The sequence below is a fragment of the Calypte anna genome, chromosome 4A (genome assembly GCF_003957555.1).
Source record: "Calypte anna isolate BGI_N300 chromosome 4A, bCalAnn1_v1.p, whole genome shotgun sequence".
NCBI lineage: Eukaryota > Metazoa > Chordata > Aves > Apodiformes > Trochilidae > Calypte > Calypte anna.
Genome location: NC_044248.1, coordinates 5,656,424 through 5,676,077, shown reverse-complemented (window position 1 = coordinate 5,676,077; position 19,654 = coordinate 5,656,424).

Below are 19,654 nucleotides of genomic sequence, written 5' to 3'. Positions count from 1 at the left end.
TGGCTACTGAAAGAGGCAGCTCCAGGTGTGGCATCTACTGCCATTTCATACTGGTGAGTCTTTATTAACCTGTCCCACACTTTTGCCTTTTTATACCTCACTCAGACTGCTGTTTCTGTGTGAGCTGCTGGCCCTGTTCTTATGACATTCAATAAGTATTTTTCAGACTGGTGGGTGTTTGGTCTCTTGTGGTAAAGAAGCAAGAGCTCACTGGGGAATGCAGGTGAGTTGTTTGCATTGCTTCCTCTGTATTCCTTTCTAGACCATGTGTTTTCCTCCTTCTTTATTGTCTTAAGTTTATTCAGCTCCTACAGTCACTCTTTAGATATTTTTCTTATGATGTTTATTACTGACAGTGTTCTTTGCTACAAAGATTTGTGCTGTAGGAGGAAGAGAGGGGGTTTGGGATTATCATAGAAACTTAAAGGGACCTTAAAGCTCATCCAGTCCCAACCCCCTGCATATGGGCAGGGACACCTCCCACCAGCCCAGGTTGCTCCAAGCCCCATCCAACCTGGATTTGGACACTGCTAGGGATGGGGCAGCCACAACTTCTCTGTGTAAACTCTGCCAGTGTCTCACCACCCTCACAGTAAGTAATTTCTTCCCAGTATTTAACCTGAACCTCCCCTCTTGTAGTTTAAAGCCATTACCCCTTGTCCTATGCATTCTATACCACTACACTTCTGGTTGCAAGAGCTGGTTGCAAATCTATATATCTGCCTGGCACACAGGGGCTTGTTGTCTAACCTCTTGTCTCATGGTCGTAGATGTACATTAAATAGAGCAGGAAAAAAAAAAATCAATCCTTCAGGGGCTCTACAAGTGCAAGAGTGTCATGGTAAACAGAGACAGGTCCCAGGTATAGTCCTTGGGGCTTATGCTTTTAAGTTCTCTACACAATACATGCTCACACTCTTCTGGTTGTTAAGGAGGACCAAAACCTATGAAGGTTTTTATCCCTCCTTGGCAACTGGTGTCACTGTGATGCTTCTTACATATTTCTCAGAGATAAGAGTCAGCTGCCCAGGGCTGCATTTATTCTCAAGTGGCTGTATGTAAATGAAACCACCAGCACCAAGGAAGGAACAGATGTACCAACCAAAACCTGTTTTTTCTTCTCTGAGTTCTGGAAAAAAAGTTGTGTTTGATGAACAAATATTGATGTTTATTACTTCAGGATCTTTCGTTTCATTTGAGAGCTGTTAACTTATGCAAGAGTGGATTCAACATCCATAGTGGGCTCTGCTTTGTTTTTGCATGAAAATGTCTTTTACAAAAGACACTGAAAACCTCATCCTTTCCCTTTTAGCTTTCTCTGGTAAAGAAAGAGGGTGCTGAATGTTTGTTTCACCTGTTGAAGCTGTTATTGACAATACATTAAGGCCACACACCACTGAAGAACTGCTCAGGAATCCCACAAAACCAAGAGAAGCACATTTTTAAACGGGTGGCTTCTCACACCACTGCTTTTCTTTTCTAAAACTGGGACTAAGTTCTGATGAAAGGGACATAAATATGCAATTGCTAGACAAGAGCTCACACACATGCAAAGAAATGGATCCATGCCCACAGATTTCTTCCAGATGCCAATAAATGTGCCAGTGAATGTGTGGGTTTTGTAGTTACTGCTATTTTCATAGCAGTATTTTTCATAAATGCATGGTATTTTTCATAGTATTTATGCATAGTATTCATAGCATAGCATTTTTCAGAAATGACAATCCCTATGAATCCTCTCTGTAAACCAATCAGCTGTAATTTTCAGCCTCAATGGGGGCATGGTGTGATAGATGCAACATGTTGCCAATCCAATTTCTTGATCCCAGTCAACTGCCTTGGACAATGCTGTGAGTAGTATGAAAATAAAGCATTTCTATTTCCCAGTAATGCCCTGGTACTTTAATGGCAGGGAAGATTGATGCTGAGAATCCCACTTCTAAAACTGACTTCATACTGCTCCAGCCTAGGGTATGTTTTACAGGTTATAATTATCTAATCATGAATTCCTTCATCATGAACTTTGTCTTCACCTGAAAAGCTACAATATTATACAGTTTAAAATGAAAAGGTGGAACCAAAAGGGACCACGTATTTTAGTTTTGCCTGCAATTCTAGAGTCTGCTCAGTCATGCTGGCTTTGGAGTGGAAGCACAAACTGAAAATGCATCCTATAAAATGCATTTCATGTGAATAAATGTCAAAATGGCACAGGTTTACCCCTTGGCTAAGCTGAAGAACTCATTTAATATATTAAAATGAAACTGTAGAGATTACAAGGGAAAAAATATTAGCAGAGCAGAGCATCAAATCCAGATTAATATTAACTTTTATCCTACAGAGACTGCCTAAAAATGAAGGCTTCCATTTTCTTGGTTTTTTACTTCAACCTGGTATCCATCCTGTTTGCTTTTAGAAACAACATTGTCTTTGTTCAAGCCAGGCTAGAACTAGTTCCCTTTCTTGTAATTTTGCTTTCAGGCAAATCTCTTCTAAGTAGCTGCATGTGCTGAAATTAACAGCAAGTTTCTCAGACAGCGTCTGCTTCTAGGACTGATAACACTCAATATTTATAGTTATGGTTGGAGGATGTTATGCAGAACCAAAGCCACTGCTCAGTTCTGAGGAACACCTTGTGCTCTGGGAAGAGAAAGGGAGTAAAGGGGTCACACCTGCAGCCCTCTTGTAGGGAGGAGTGGAGCAGACAGGTGACAAAAATTGACAAGATGGAATATTCTATCCCATACATGTCACAGTGGGTATAAATTTGAGGGATTACGAGCATCAAGTTCTTCTTTGTCCATGGTCAGCATCCTGGGAGCATTCCATCCATTCATCTGCCTTTGATCCCAACCTGTGCCATCCTGAATCCATGTGTTCCTGCCTCCAGCTCCCAACTGCTGCTGACTCCTGGAGTCCAGCCTGGACTTTTCCAGGGCTGCCCTGAAGCTTCAGTGGTGACCTGAGTGTTACTGGGGGGAGAGGGGGAGGAATGTGGTATCACTTTTTTGTCTATTTATATATATTTCATCACTTTTCTTTTTTCATCATTACTACTTCATTAAAACTGGGGAGTTTCCCTCCCAACTGTAAGTCTTCCTTATTCTCTCTCCTTTCCCTATCAGGGAGAGAGACTAACAGAGAGCATCTGTCATTCAATTAATTGCCAGCCCAGCATTAAACTGTGACACAAACAGTTGGAGAAAGCTCCACTGGGGTGCTGGATACAACCCACTCATGGCTGTGGGTGAGCTGGGAATGCAGAGTTGTTAATCAGGAGTGTGGATCTTGGGAGCATCACTGCGCATTGCTACGGCTGCTGGCACTGCAGGGATGCTGCAGGCTGAGAGCAAACCAAAGCACAGACCTCTTTACAAACCCTTCACCAGACCTGGCTAATAAAAACTATGCTCAGATGGAAAGGGAAAAGAAAATACAATTTGACCTGCACCATAATAAAATTTCCGTCAGCTGTGTGTTGTTGTTTGTATGGGTTTGGTGGGGTTTTTGGGTTTTTTTCCTCAAATCTGCTGTGCTTTTTTTAAAGATAAGAAAGAGGCGTCTGCACACATACAGCAGGTAGCCAGTTTGAGAGTCCTTACCTGTGTCTGGGAAAGACAAACATAAATATTCACAGTAAATCACAGAATGACAGAAAATGAAGGGTTGGAAAGGACCTCAAAAGAGCAGGGGCACCTCCAGGAGGTCACAGGGAATGCATCCAGGTGGGGTTTGAATGTCTCCAGAAAAGGGGACTTCACAACCTCCTTGGGCAGCCAGTGCTCTGTCACCCTCACAGTGAAAAAAAAAAAAAAATTCCTTATATTTATGTGAACCCCCCTAAAGACCTCATCTGGGGAGCTGTTTCCACCAGAAGGAATGATACCACAACACAGTCCAACACTGGAATGGTCTCACAGGGGAAGTGGTGGATTCCCCCACTTTGAGAAGTTTGAAATCTCAGCTCAATGGGTGCTGAGACATCTCTATAAACAATAATATTAGAAGGGTTGGACCAGATGATCCTTGAGGTCCCTTCCAAGCTGCCATTCTGTGCTTCTGTCTCACAGACACTAAACACACATTTGAGATGTGCAGAGAAAATAGCTCGATGAGCCAGGAAAGCATCCTGGGGGTTGCTGCTCTGTGCATGACCATGAATCCTGTTCAGTCCATTAGGCAAGAGCACAAATAGTTAAACAATAGCACTTACTGAAGCCTCAGGTGCTCAGCTTGCTCCAGGGTGATACAGGAGAAACTATTTAGCCAGTGGCCATTTGTGCCTTCCTCCTGAGCTACTTACTGAAATGTTTTTCCCCGCTGATAAAGGCAGTTAAAGATGATTTTCCATGCACCTGCTCTGGGGACTTGCACAGCTCTTTAACCAGCTCAGCTGCACAGGGGTGAAGGCTGTAAGGAACGTGGGTTTCATTGTTTAAATTTTTAAAAGCATTCATTAGGGTAGGTGAGATCAGCTCTCATCCTAACAGCAAGCGGGACCAAACAATGGTTGCTAAAAATATGAGTATTTAGGAAGAAACGACTCTTCCTTATAAAAAAAAAAAAAAAAAAGGAAATTATAGAGATAAAAACTGCTTTCTGCTGGGAAAGAAAATGCAGCACATATGCAAAACTGGAAGATGCCTAGGGGAAAAGACAAAGTTGGTATCAGTGTGAGTGGCATCTTGGGGAAAACCCCAGCTGACAGAAGGAGGCTGCATAGAGGGAAGAGTGCTAGGAACTACCAGACAACTGACTGGCACATATGTGGTTTCTGGTGATTAAAATTAGCCATTTAAAAACAGACCTGCTTGAAAAACAAAAAAAGAAAAAAAAACAAACAAAAAAATGAGTAAATGACATTATACTGGATGGAACAGCTACCAGATGGTCCAGTTACCAGCAGCTACTAGATTTTGGGGTTTGTTTTTTTTTTTTTTTTTAAATCCACACATGCACTCACACGAGCGAAGGCTCATGGGCCAAACTGGACTGTAAAAGCCATCTGGCACCTCCTGTGTAAGTTTACTGCACTGCAAAACCTCATTGTCTCTGCCATTATTTCTGGTTCGAGGACTAACTCCAGTTTCAGCCAGGCTGCAATCTGGAACATGAGAATCAGAGGGCATGGAAACAAAGCAGAGAGCCATAGGGTGGATTCTCAGCTGTGAAGAGATTGACTTCCAAGAGGAAAATTACTCTCTCTGTTCCTTGTATGAGTAATGGGATGATAAAAAGAAAATTCCTCTCATTCGTTGCCATAAATCAAAACCTATAAAGGCTTCTCCCCACTCTTTGCACAAGGCAGAGATCTACAATCCTTTTCCAACTAGGATTTTTTTTTTCATTTTTACAGTGACCCAGTGCTTTCTTCTGTCTTCTCCAGCTCCTGTTCATTAGCACGTGAGGAGTTTCTGTTCTCCATTCACCCCCCTACTCTCAGTTCTATTCCACTAACCTACCCTGGCACATTAAGGGGGTTGTGATCATCTCCATCTTCCTAAAGTTGAAGAAAACTGTATCTGCCACCATGCACAATATCATTTGACGTATCACAAAGCATTTATAAAATACATTTAGAGCTCATTTAGAGCATCAACATCACCCCTATATCATTTCCTTAACTTTCAAGGAAGCTGTTTAACAATGTGCATTCCTAAAGGTAGTAACTGGGCATTTTTTTATTAAACCAAGCAAAGCATTCAAAAAGAAGTTGAACACCCACCCATCATTCTACTGAAGACAATGTTCTTGCCATGGGATCAGAGCTGCCAAACGACAGAAAACACAATCAGAGTTCAGTTTAGTTCCATTAAACACCCTCCTTAGCTGCAATGCAGAATAGTTCCCAGCATAAAGCAAATTCCAGATCTATAAACAGGCAGCAGCAATCAGCACAGAGCTGGTTTCTCAGTGTATCAAAAGCTACATCTGCAGCATAATGTGTTAAATTTCTTCCAGCTGAAGCTTGTGTTTCAGGATGAAACAAGAGTGTATTAACACTGGATCAACATCTGGAGCCCAAACTGAGATTTGACACAAAGAGAGCCCAAAAGAAGTGCATGGCCCATGTTTGCCTTACAGCCCCTGAAATCCTCTTCAGAGTGAATTGTGTGGATGTGAACAAGCTCTGGTCCACAGAGCATCTTGACAAAACTCAGAGCACTGCAATCAATGTCCAGGTTACTCACGTTGCCCCCAAGTGAGGGCAGAGAGGCTCAGATTTAGTGAATTTATCTATATTCTTGCTTTTGCTGTGCTTCCCCAAGAAAATTCAAGGCACTTGAATCGTGACTGAGGGCATTTACAGAGGGACTGAATGGGGCTCAGTTGGTTTTCAGTATTCTGAGATGGGAATTTAGGACTCTGAATAAGAAGGTTGTAAAATTTATGAGTTTTCAAGGTAAAAAGAAGATTCTTGTCGAGAAGCTGCAAGCTCCCCTTTGTAAAGCTGCTAACCCTTTGTATCCAACACAACCCAAAATGTTCCTGGGAGTAGCAAGTCAGGGAAAACGTTATAAAGGGCCAATTATGACTATATAAACCATCCTAAAATTAATACAAGTAAAACCCAGGAGTGCTCTGGATGCAAAAGATGATACCTGCAATGCTTCTTAGCCATTTTCCCTACAGAAACACTCAAGAAAAAAAAAAACAAACCCCAAATAAACCAGTGTGAAAACAAGGATGGCTCACTGGGATTTTCATAATCCCTTTTCTTCTCTTTCCCATCTTAAATACATTGTTTCAGGCTTGAAACATCTTTTTGAGGAGGCTGATGCACAGAGCTTCAGCCCAGTTCTCTCCAGAGGTCAGGAACAACATCTCAGACCCACCTCTCATTCCTGCTGTATATTTTAGGCTATTTTTAAATAGAAATATCTTTTTTTTTTATGATAGTCATTTGAATTATTATAATCAGGCTGACAGTGTTTCATTTTATGCTAATGCAAGCACTAAGCTTCTGTTACAATAATTCTGTGGAATTTACAGAGAAAGAACCATTCCCCAAGGACCTGTGTATCTCCCCACCAAAAGTCAGAACAGACCTCTGGCTTCTGCAGGACAACCTGAAACCCACAAACTCTTCACACTTTCTAATGATGCCTTTACTGCAAATTCACTGATGAGAGATGGCTTTTCAAAGCTTCTTTTTATAGGACTAAGGGATGACAAACGTTTTGGGTTGGGGTTTTTTTTTTGTCTTAATCCCCATGAAGCTCAGTACCAAAAATGTGCATGAATTGGACTGGAATTTCTCAGCCCTTTCCCAATCTCCATTGCAAACAAAAAAAAATAAGCTGGAGGTCTCAGTTCTTCAACTTGTAATATCCATTCTGCTAAAGAAACCAATGGCAGTAAAAATACACTGCATATAAGATTTGGTGTATTTTACTGATTTCTGGTTCATTTGGACACAGATGGAAAATGCAGCTTTGCTGATGGTATCATTGCCTATAGCCACCCAAACGAATAGATTTTACCCTGGATTTTAAAGTTTTGGATCAAACCAACCACTGGAGTGCATTGCAGGGCTCTTATCATTGGCAAACCCAACCAAAGAAGAGATATGAAGGGCAGATCCCACCCAAGGAGGACATAACCAGATGTGCCACAGCACTGCATGCTCTCTGTTCCTCTGCTCCTGGAATTCCAAGTTACTGGATACATCACCTCCTATTTACAAGCAAGTGCTCCCACTAAAAGCAAATATATACACTAAAAAAAAATGTATACACTAAAAGAAAATATATACACCCAGAGGTACCCCCAGCCTTCTGCTTTGCCTTTTGTGCTTCCAGTTCCAGGGCATTTTCTGGAGGGGAAGAAAGGGTTAAAAGAAAAACAGCCTAATCTCTGCTCACACATTTGTCACCCCCAAAAATAGCTGCAGAATTTGAGCACAGTATGCCATTTTCCTCCCTGACAGGTTAATCCACTTATTATTCACTCATTTAATGAAAAAACTCTGTTTCCATGCTAAGAACAAAACAGAACCTCCAGCAACACTGGTTCTCTTTAAACCATATTCATAATCTTGCACAATTTGATTTGTCTTTGAATTCAGCTAAACCAGGAAACTTACTTCTGATTTTGCCTCGTTGATTCCACCCACATTTATGGAATGTGTTCTTGGTTTTGGAAAATTATCAGCATTTCATTACCTGCTTCTGCAACAGCCATGTATCTCCTGTGAAAAGGTCACCCAAAAGTTAATGAACCTCCTGCTTGGCCAAACTCCTCTTCTCTCATGGGACAGAAATTTTTATAGAACTCTGCAAGGCTCATCTTGCAAAGTTTCCTGAACATGCTCCAAAAAAAGGAATGGTGAGTAAGTCACAGAGAAAATCTGTCCCCTTTCCACAAGCAACTGCTCCTATTAAGCTTCCTGCAACAAGATGGAACTTGAGCTCTCGATGGCATCATTTCTAAAGGAAAACTACAGCACTGTTTTGAACCAGTCACAGAAGTATCACAACCACATGGCTAAAGAGAAAGGAATCCAATTCCCTTCCAGGCTTTTAATTCTTCTAGAGGATTCCCTGTCTCCACTGAAAGCATTTCTTTTGATGCATCTCATATATTTTCTTTTTTCACAGATCCATCATGTTAGAAGGCTGGATTTATGATCCATTCAGGTACTATGCCTAGATCTTATGCAGTTATCCTCAGGCATTTCCTCAGGATAAGTACCTTGAGAACACAAGAATTACACACTGTTGCATTTTGAACTACAGAATTTCAGACCATGCACCCCTCCAGTCCTCATTTCTCTCTTGTATCCCAGCCTTTTCCTATATAAACAGAGCCTCCCAACTCTGGCCAGCTCCCAACTTTATGTTTCCCAGAAAGTATGGAATAGAAAAAGCCCCAGGAATGATATTTGGTTCACTCTCTGCTATTGTTTCCCCAGCACCAATGGCTGTTGCCATAATCTCTGCCTTCCACTTCTCTCAGGCAGCCTCTGCCCCAGCAGCTCCCACTTTGGGACCATACCAAATGTTTGCTTTTATCAAAAAAAGTGACATCAGAGAAGTCCAGCAGAATCTCTTCTTCATGAGCCTGTTTTATTATGCCTCCCTTTGTTTTCTTAGGTCTGACTATCAGAGAAAAACCTCTGGCCATCTCCTGTACATGTAGCTGGAGGTCACAACATCCTGAAACACCTTTGTTGAACCTGATGCTGTCTCAAAAGAACACTGCAGTTAGTTAGATTTTTACTGTAATCTACTGCTTAGACAGAATAACTGCATGAATGAATTGCTGGAAGAAGATAAGTAGATGATTATTGGGTTTTTAGTGACTTTTTGGAGGGGATTTTCTTGCACCCAGGAGGGCGTTTGAAAGGCAAATATAAAAATAAAAATCATTTTTTTAAAAAAGGAAAAAAAATATGTAAAAGACAAGGGTGGTTGTTTTGGAGTTGTTCTGCTTTGCATTACAGGCAAATTGCTCCAGCAAGAAAATGGATGTTTTGTCTTCTTACTTTTAGAGGAAATGATTACAGCATCAAATGTCTGTGGGGGAACTGGAAACAGAGCAAGACTTGAGTTTAGGGGCTGTTAATTCAGCTGAATGCAAAATCTGCTGGGCTCTGTGCTGTCTGGATTTTATTCTCTGATAGCCTGAGTTCAAGTGAACTGTGATTTCCACCTGCATCAGCCACTCAGTTCAGACAATGCCATGCCCAAAAAAAGATACCATATTGTCTAATATTTTCAGCTCATTCTTAGGGGCTGATGTTTCCCAGCTATGTGAGGTTATGGGATTGCATAAGAGGCATGTTCTGATAAAAAGGCAGATTTACAAAAAAGAAAAATGTTAATAGGACTATATTTGGGGGAAGTGGGAGGAGAAACCAAGAGAATTCTGTAGAAACTGTGAAAACTTCAGGTAACCATTAGAAAAAAAATAGGCAGCCCTGGAATACCTAAAGGTCACAAGATCTATGGTGTGTCCCACTGGCCCAGAGGTGCCAACCTGGTCTCTTACATCCCTCATAAATGCCCTTCCCAGTTATTGGTTATTCCTGACTTGAAAAAAAATTATTCCAAACTATCTTTCCTTCAAAATGTCCTGGTTTCACCCTAGTACAAAACAGGAAAGGAACTGGGAAACAGTGGGAAAACAGTTTCTGCATTACCAGGGTCACCTTTTCCATGGTTTCTCCAAGAGTTAATACGAGATGACAGCTCACACAACTACTGAGTGGTACCTGTTGTTTGGATATGGATTATTTGGAAATTAACAGCACTTGGAAAGGTGTAACTCTTAGGACCAGGACTTGCAGAAGCACAACCAGGTTCAAGACTCAAGGCATTGCAAAAATCCCACCCATTCAGGTTGGAAGAGACTTCCAGAGAGCTCCAGACCAACCTCCTCATCAAAGCTGGGTCAGCAGGGAGCTCAGACCAGGCTCCCCAGGGCTTTCCCTGTTGGGGTTTTCAAAGCCTCTGAGGACAGAGGGTACAGAAACTCTCCAGCCAAAATAATCTGTTTTAAAACATCTGTTGTTCAAGTGCTGCCTCAGAACAGCAGTTTTTCCAGGCCTGCCTCTCCCAATTGTTTTAAGCCAGCAACCCTTCCCTACTTATCTGTCTTGACACCTCACCATGGCATCCAAGCACCTGGAACCATTACCTAAGGGACAATATGGAAATTGCAAGGCAGCTCCCAGCACAGCCAGGAGGACTCAAGGGCAATGCAAAACCATCTGCAGGTTGCCAGAAGCTAAGAGCAAGCTCTTATTTCACCCTAAACCTGGGTAACTCTGCTCCAGCATCACAGCTGCCTGCCCCTGGGTAAAAACAGAGAGCATTTCCCAAGCTGTCAGAAGATGCTGGGGTAGCATCAGGAGCAGCACAGAAATATGCTCAGGCCCAGGCAGAGTGATGGGGCAGGTCATAAAGGAGATGGAGTTCTTAAAAATAGCTGCTCTGTTGGAGAGGTTATGCTTGGAAGTGGAATGACCAGCACTTTTTCCTTTATCCGTTACTATAACTACACAAAAGTCCACAAAACCATCACTGGACTTCTGAAAGGGAACAAAAATAACATCCCAGGCTCTGCTTTCAACCAGCAAACAGAATGAATCTGCATGGGCTCATTTGTTCTGGTGGATGCCATACCCTTAGTGTAATTCTTTATCTTAGCTGTAACTTAACTTAATTTCCTACTAATCCCCATCAAATTTCCTCAAGCTGTCAGAACACAGACCAGATTTACAGAGCTGATTCCAGGTACTATTAGTCCAGAGCAAATGGCACTTAGGCAATAAAAAACTTATATTTTCTTGCCATTGCCAAAGGAGAAGCAACCAACAAGGTATTTCAGCTTGCAGACAGCAAGGATAAAAATCAAAACACCTGCTGTGAAAAGGCTTACAGATGTCTCTCTCCATTTCAAAAAAGAAATCCACATTTCCCACACAGCTTAGGCAAAACAAATCAGGATGGGCTCATTTTCATATGAAGCCATGCACTGGTGTATGTTTTGGGATGAAAAAGAATCAGAGAATCATAGAATCATAGAATTGGCTGGGTTGGAAGGGACCTCAGAGATCATCAAGTCCAACCCTTGATCCACTCCCACTGCAGTTCCCAGCCCATGGCACTGAGTGCCACATCCAGTCTCTTGTTAAATATCTCCAGACACGGAGAATCCACTACTTCCCTGGGCAGCCCATTCCAATCTCTGATCACCCTCTCCAGAAAGAAATTCTTTCTAATATCTAACCTAAATTTCCCCTGGCACAACTTGAGACCCTGCCCTCTTGTCTTGCTGAGAGTTGCCTGGGAAAAGAGACCAACCCCCCCCTGGCTCCAACCTCCTTTCAGGGAGTTGTAGAGAGTGATGAGGTCTCCCCTGAGCCTCCTCTTCTTTAGGCTGAACACCCCCAGCTCTCTCAGCCTCTCCTCATAGGGTCTGTGCTCGAGTCCCTTCACCAGCCTGGTTGCCCTCCTTTGGACCTGCTCCAGGACCTCGATATCCTTCCTGAACTGAGGAGCCCAGAACTGGACACAGTTTCAGAATGGGGCAGGGAGAGGGGATGTCAGTGCTGAAATAGCCTTAGAGATGCTTTGCAAGACTTGCACAGCAGAGAGCTCAAGGACTTGCTGACCTTGGGTATGTTACTGGCCAATTGCTCCATGAGGAATGGACATTGGATTGCTTGGACCTAACAAGCAAGACAAACATTTAATGATAGCCATGTAAATCTCTGGATTATTTTTATTATTTTTTTTTTCACTCCATCATCTTTTACAAGATTCTTTTGAAATATTAACAAGTGACATGAAGTCCAGCTGCCAGGGTATGTAAGTTTATGAGGTCTGAGTAGAGGCATATGAAATAATGTCTGCAATTCATCATAAAAGATACGATACACACAACTCCATTTATCCACCTCGGGTTTGATTTGTGGGAGTTTGTGGCTGTAATTGAGATGGGATGTAATTGTAATTGGGGATGGGAAAGGCAGAGCTCTGACTTGTGAAGCCACAGGCTTTCCAAGTTCTCCTTTTAAAAATCCTTGGGTGATTAAGTAAGGGTTTCTAGATTCAAGAGAGATGGGGAACGAGATGTCAGCCGGCTCCCAGTCAAAGCACCCGATGCAAAGCAGGAGCAGCTGTTGGAATAAAAAAATTAAAAAATAAATAAATAAAAAAAAAAATTAAAAAAAAAAAGTTTTGCGTCGCTCCTACACAACTTTTCTGAAGTTCAGACGAAAAGCAGAGATTGCCACCTGCTGACCAAAGGGAGGGAAGCAACAGGGACGAGGAAAAGAAGCAGGGGAAGGGAAACCCAGGCTCTGGTATATGTGGATATATATATATCCAGGTTAGGTATTAGGAAAAAATTCTTTCCCGAGAGGGTGATAAACATTGGAATGGGCTGCCCAGAGAGGGGGTGGATTCTCCATCCCTGGAGGTTTTTAAGAAGAGACTGAATGTGTCACTGAATGCCATGGGCTGGGAACCACGGGGGGAGTGGATCAAGGGTTGGATTTGATGATCTCAGAGGTCCTTTCCAACCCAAATGATTCTGTGATGCTGTGAACCAAGGGGGGATTTTGCTGCTGCCTTCAGCAGATCCCAGGGGATCCCTCCTGACCCTCACCTCACCAGTGCCACCAGGTCCTGTGCTCACGAAACCCCGAAGCTGCCTCCGGTTCTGTAAGATTTAACCTATGAGGCTGCATTTCCATAGGATCACTGAATAGTTTGGGTTGGAAGGGACCTCTAATTCCAACCCCCTGCATGGGCAGGGACACCTCCCACCAGCCCAAGTTGCTCCAAGCCCCATCCAACCTGGACTTGGACACTGCCAGGGATGGGGCAGCCACAGCTTCTCTGCAAAACCCATGCCAATGTCCCACCACCACTACAGGCCTTGGTAAAAAAAAATAAATCTTTTTCCATCTTTCTTATAAGCCCCCTTTATATATTGGAAAGCCCAATAAGGTCCTCATGAAGCCTTCTCCAAGCTGAATAGTCCCAACACTTTCAGCCTCTCATTGTAGGAGAGGTTCTCCAGCCCTCTCCCCACTTTCATGACCCTTCTCTGGACCTCTTTACCAGGTCCATGTCTTTCTTGTGCTGGAGTCCCCAGAACTGGATGCAGTACTCCAGGTGGGACCTCATGAGAGTGGAGGAGCATCACCTCCTTAGAAGACTTGCATGGCTCTTTTTATGCAGTCCAGCATCCATGGGGGTTATCTGGGCTTCAAGCATCCAAAACCAGCTTGTGTCCAACCTTTCATCCATCACCTGAGAGGGAACATCTCAGTGGTGTGTGGGTCCCACATGAGGTGGCTGGTGGGGACAGGAGGCAGCTCAGAAGCACTGCTCCATCTCAGGTCAGCCTGGAAGCTCCTCACCACCCCAGAAAGAGGGCTGTAGATGCACAGCCACCAGGAAACTCCATTTCCCAGTGAATGGAAGAGGAGAGGGGGGGACCACTTGGTGCTCTGAGAGAGGCTGCAGCTTGTCAAGAGAAGATCCACACAGAATGGGGACCTCATAAATGCTTCAACCACAAAAGAAGCTTCAAACCAGAGCTCAGATCTTCTTAAACACTAACAATTTCTGGATAAATCTGTGGGGATGCAGACTGTATCTAAGTAGTATATGAGAACAAGTTCTGACTTAACCAAGGGCATCAGGCATCATTACTTACATTGCTAATTCCTTTCCATACTGACAAGAGAGAACACATATTCAGTGAAATACTTGCCTTGTTTTCTCTCTGAAACACAACAGAATTGTGTGTTGTCTATTTCAACAAGTCACGCATTGCTGTGGAAGCCTTGTAAAAATATAAACCCTAAAACATCAATTTCTGCATGCTGTTTTTTTCAGATTTTAGAAACTTGTTTTTCATCCAGGTTTGAATTGAAAGCAAAATGTCTTTTTTTCCACACAGCTGCAGATCCAGCCTGATGGGGTTATTGCAAGAGGCTACTGGCCACAGGACTGGGGCCATCTGAGCTTGCCAAGCTCCTAGCACACAGCCAAAGCCACAGAAAGCCTGTTAGAGCAGGTCTGGATAGAGATTACTTTTGTACAAACCCAAATAGCCCTTGGTGAGGGGCTAGAACCTTGTCACAAGCACCTAACCTCTGCATTAGGATGTGCTGCAAGAACTCTGCTCAGCTCCTGACTGTCCTAAGAGATCCCTCCCTTCCTCCCACCTCTCAGCCCTATGTTCTCCCATCACTGTGCCTGTAGCACAATGCAGCTTTGTTCAAATCCATTAAAAAAAACTGATCCAGGCATCTTTTCAGCAGAGAAAAGATTTTTTTAACCTGGATCACTTCATTTGGCCCTTATCACAGAGCCACCAACAGTGATGTGGTGGCAGGGAAAGCAGTGATGCAGAGCTAGGAACGAGTAACCTGTGTTAGCAGGGACTCCTTAAGTTCCTAAAGTCAGCTTCAGTGCCAAAGTCATGGACCTTCAGGATGAAAAACTTGTGGCTGACTTCAAATAATCTGGAACAGCACCAGGAAATTTGCCCCACACTTCAATCAGGAGCACATCGAGGTAAAGGCCACTCACAAATTATTTCAGCAGAATGCTTTTGGGCTGACTGCACATAAAGTAAATTGGACCAAGTTCATACCAATTACATTAAAACACACATCTCAAATCCAAATAGAAATGAACCAGGCATTGCAATGCCATGAGTTTCACACGCACATTAGGCAAAACCAGGAAAATCATCAGGAAAAAAAAAATACCACTGCAATAATGCTCCAAATGAACAGAACTTTTCTGTGCTGCAGGTGCAAGCACTGAACCCAGAGCTCTCTGACCACCAGCTTATGTTCCTGACTTTTAAGCAAGCTATTTATTTTGGATAGGTATGGAGCAGTCATCCATTCATCTGCTCTTTTGCTTCCTCCTGCCCCTCCTGCCAATGCACTTCTCACCCACTAAACAAGCTGCTGATGTTTGCCTTGGAATTGCCATTTTGCTGCCAGTGGCACACAGATCCCAAATTGGTTATTCCATGTGCTTTTGAAGAGGGGCTAAAACATTCTGCCTGCTTCCCAAAGTCCAGCCAAAACCTGTGAGCCACACACCACTGCCCAAAGAACTTTGTCGTGGAGGGAAATTGGGGGCTGAGGAAGGTTGGATGAGCTCTGTGGGTTACTGCCAGCCTCCTATGACAGGGATTATGGTTACACTTCCCTCTAAAACAAATTGAAGTTTTCTGGCTCCAAATATTCAGGCTAGAGGAGGGAATGTGCCCCTTGTATAAATATTGGAGAGCTTCTTCCTCTGAAGACCTAAGAAATTAGGTTCAAATATACTTAGCTGTGGAATTATACAGGTGTCCCCAGGAGAAGACTTTGTTACAATATTTTGGAGAAAATACATGGAGCAAAAACATAAAAGATCTGTCACCCTAGAAAAAAAAAGTGATAGCCACTGTTATGGACCAGAAGAAATGGAATTATAAGGTCCTGGTTTGAAAAATTAAGACATTAGCTTGAAATATAGGTGTATATATATCAGATCTATACTATATGTCAGGAGAAATAATAAACAGACTCACAATAAACAGACACGTAAAGACTATCAGTATAGACTGAGATGTGTGACCTGTTTAAAGTTTGTAGCTTTAAGTCAAAACAAGGGAACTGTGAAAGGAGAGCTTAAATGAGAAAGCACAAGGAAATAAACAATTGCAAAGTTTTAATGAGTTTTGTAGTCCTTTAAAAAACATGAAAGGCCACTGGAGATTCGACAGAGAACAAAGGCAAGATAGAAAAGGAAATCAGGTGCATGTTGGAGGAGATAAGAGCAGCATGCAGCCAAATAGCACATACTTAAGGAAAAAATTCACTTCATTATATTTAAACCTTGAAGAGAAAGTTTGCTCTTTTACACTATCACCATGTGAAGCCTAAAAGTAAAATTGTGCTTTGAGACTTGAAATAGACCACGTCTCCCTGGCAATTTTAATTAGCATACTACTGTTTATACAAACGTGTCTGTGGGGAGCTGGTTTGAAGAATGGGAGAAATGAGCCTCGATGAGTACATGGAATAATTTCAGTATCCACAATTTAAGTTTCTTTTGTCTGCCCACGAGCAAAAGGATCCAAAAATGAATATTTTAAAACGATCCCAAATCCCTGTTCCTTTGATGCACTATTTACATTTTCCTAGCTCACTTGTGTGCTGGTGCAAAGAGCATCACAGTGACACACAGCAGTGGTTCAGTAACATGAAATGGTGAGAAGCAAATTCTGAGTGCAGGGACACTGCAGGGAGGGAGGGATGAAGAAAAGAAGGAAGGATCTCTTCTTTGTCAGAAGTTTTTCTGCTATTTTGTGACAGGAAGAGAATTTGTGAGTAGCTCTATAGGAGACACAGACCTAGGGCCCTTCCCTCCCCACCCCCAAATTTATTCTGAGTGGTTTAATGTCAGAGGAGTAATCTATAATACATATCTCAGGAGAGGCTAGAAATACTTGCACCTGCCCCAAAGGTTTGGATTACTTGTCTAATAAATTATTTTAATCTGTCCCACAGGCAAAGTGAGAAATTTGGCATATGGCAACTCTGTCCTTCCCTGCTCTGCTATATATAAGGTAAAATCCCCCTCCAATCTACATGCAGTGCTCTACCACTAATACTCATGGAACTGCAGCAGGAAAAGTCAAGGCATAATCCAGTGCTATAGATGTTTGTCAGGAATGGTAGATTTCATATACTTTCACTATTAGCAGCTCTAATTGAGCTCTGAAATTTCATGCATCTCTCTGCTGACTGCTTTCCTCTTTTGAGATCTTGTATTGCAGCCTTGTGAAGGAAATTCTGTTATGCTGCAGAGGATTTTGGTTTATGGGGAGTGTCTGTGCATCACATCTGTGATAAGCTTGTACCTTCACTCTCTTTTCAGCAAGCAGTAAATCACACATTTGGCTGAAACAAACAAGTACAAAAGGAGATTTTAAATGACAAAAGAAAATTTCCAGATCTTCAAGGGAGCTTTTTGGATTGTTTTTTAAATTAAGCTGATTTTAATAATGACATAGTAATCAAAATTGGAAAAAAAAAAATAAAACACCTCCCAAAATCATGCCAGGAGAGACACACAGACCAAGATACAGAATTGTTCTGTTCTTGTCTGGCTTGGAAGTAGGACTTTGAACATCAGTCCTGAGATGCAGGATTCCTTTCCTCTCTAGCACTCAATATTCAGCTACCTGGCTGCCTCCTTCTTACTTTAGAAAGAAAGAAAAGAGAAACTAAAGGATCAGTGTCCAACGTGGGCAACTATTGACACTGGTTCAGTGAAGGAAAATTTGGAAGCTGATGCTTTTTTCATTCATGGACAGCAGCAGATACAGTCAAAACCCTGGAAAACTTCAGACTCTTGTTTTCTCACGAGAGAAATCAAACAGCGCTGGGAAAGGGCTTCAGACTCAGAGACAGTCAAGGAAATAAATTTCCATCTCTACTTGATGCTCAAACTGGGAAAACTGTAACCACGTTAGATCATTCCCTTTGATGCCAGCAGCCTTGGCAGGACTGGGATGTTTTGTTATCAGTGATAACAATGTTTTTAATGTTTTGTTATCACTGCCAAACATCCCACTGAGTCTAGCACTCGAGGGCAGCAGTCTGAGGGCCAAGGAAAGTTGTCCTCATTTCTCAAGATAGGTGCCCTACCTACCAGCCTCTGAACCTGGCACACATTTTCAGCAGGCCAAAAAGCACCTTAACCACACACTGAAGCACTTCCTCCTCCAAAAAAATCTACTGACTAGAGCTGGAAACAGCAATTTGACTGCAGTGGCCAAAGAGAGAGAGGCAAAGAGTGGATTCTTGCTCAAGCATCCTTAGGATAGAGGAGCAAGCAGAGCTTAGGCTGTGGAGGAGAACAAGGGGTTCCTGGCATTCTGCTTGTCTTTTAATTCTCTAAACCCTTCATTGGTTTTCTAAACCTGACTTTTTTGAAGTCTGAACTGCTACAACACTTCAGAAAACCCTGAGTACTTTGGATTACCAGGTTTCCTTTCCACCAACGTACAACAAGAGATGGGAGTGAGGGGCACTGCCCAAAATTTTCCCAGCACCTTGCTGATTAAAAGGAAGAAAATGCTTTTCAATTCAGAGTATAAAGAGAAAGAAATTAGAATCCCCCTTTATGTAAGGTGTGCCACAGAGTTGGTTAAAGGAGCCTGAAGCAAACAGAGATAGCTTTAAGACATTTCCAGCTACAAAATAAATCTGCTGGAGTGAAACACTGCTCTCTCAAGAATTACTTTTACAAAACAAGCTGCATGACATTAATGAAGCCAGTCAGGTGATGAGCATTAACGCACAGCAACAAAGACCAGGGAGTGAAATGAAAAAAAAAAGACAAGTTTGTGATACCTGAGGCAATGTCTGCAGAAGAGGCAAAGCAGTCTGGTCCTCCACACTTGGATGGGGCTGCAGACAAGCCAGCTGGATCCAGCAGCAGTGCAGTGCTTCAGCTCTTTGTCCTCCTTCCAGCCAGCATGCTCTTAAAACAAGAGGGAAAGGCTCCTGCAAAGGTGTTTTCCTCCTTTACAGTCTCAATAGCTCCTTTTTACTGGGCACAGAAAACATTCACTGTTCTCTGACAAATCTGATTGCTGCAGCAAACATCACACCTCTCCGTTTCAGGAGGGTTTCAGACCTGGCTAGGAGCAAATAAAAGCTAAAAATACCAATACATTCTCATTCCTTATTCTTGTACCCATATAAATGTGCTCTCTTCCAGCTGTAGGATCAAACTTGGGATGCTTGGACTTTTGAGATTGGCACTGGTAACACAGGTAACAGTTTCCCCCAGCTTTCCATTTTCCTTGTAGAATCCCAAAAAGAATATTTGTCCCAAAACAGCCACCCTGCCCAAATGGACATTGTACTCAGGTGGAGTCCTCATTCCATAAGCCCTCTGGAGTCTCTTCTTTCAAGGAGAGACCCTCATTTGGGCAACCACCCTGATAAACAGGGCCCTATTCTCCCAAGAGCAGCCCCTCCTTTCGTGGCCATCCCGATGAGCTGAACATTGCCCTGGCACAGGGAGCTCTGTTTGATGCCACCCTGACAGGCAGGACACTGTCCTTGTTTGATAAGGGACAGGCAGGCTGTCCCCTGTGGAGGCAG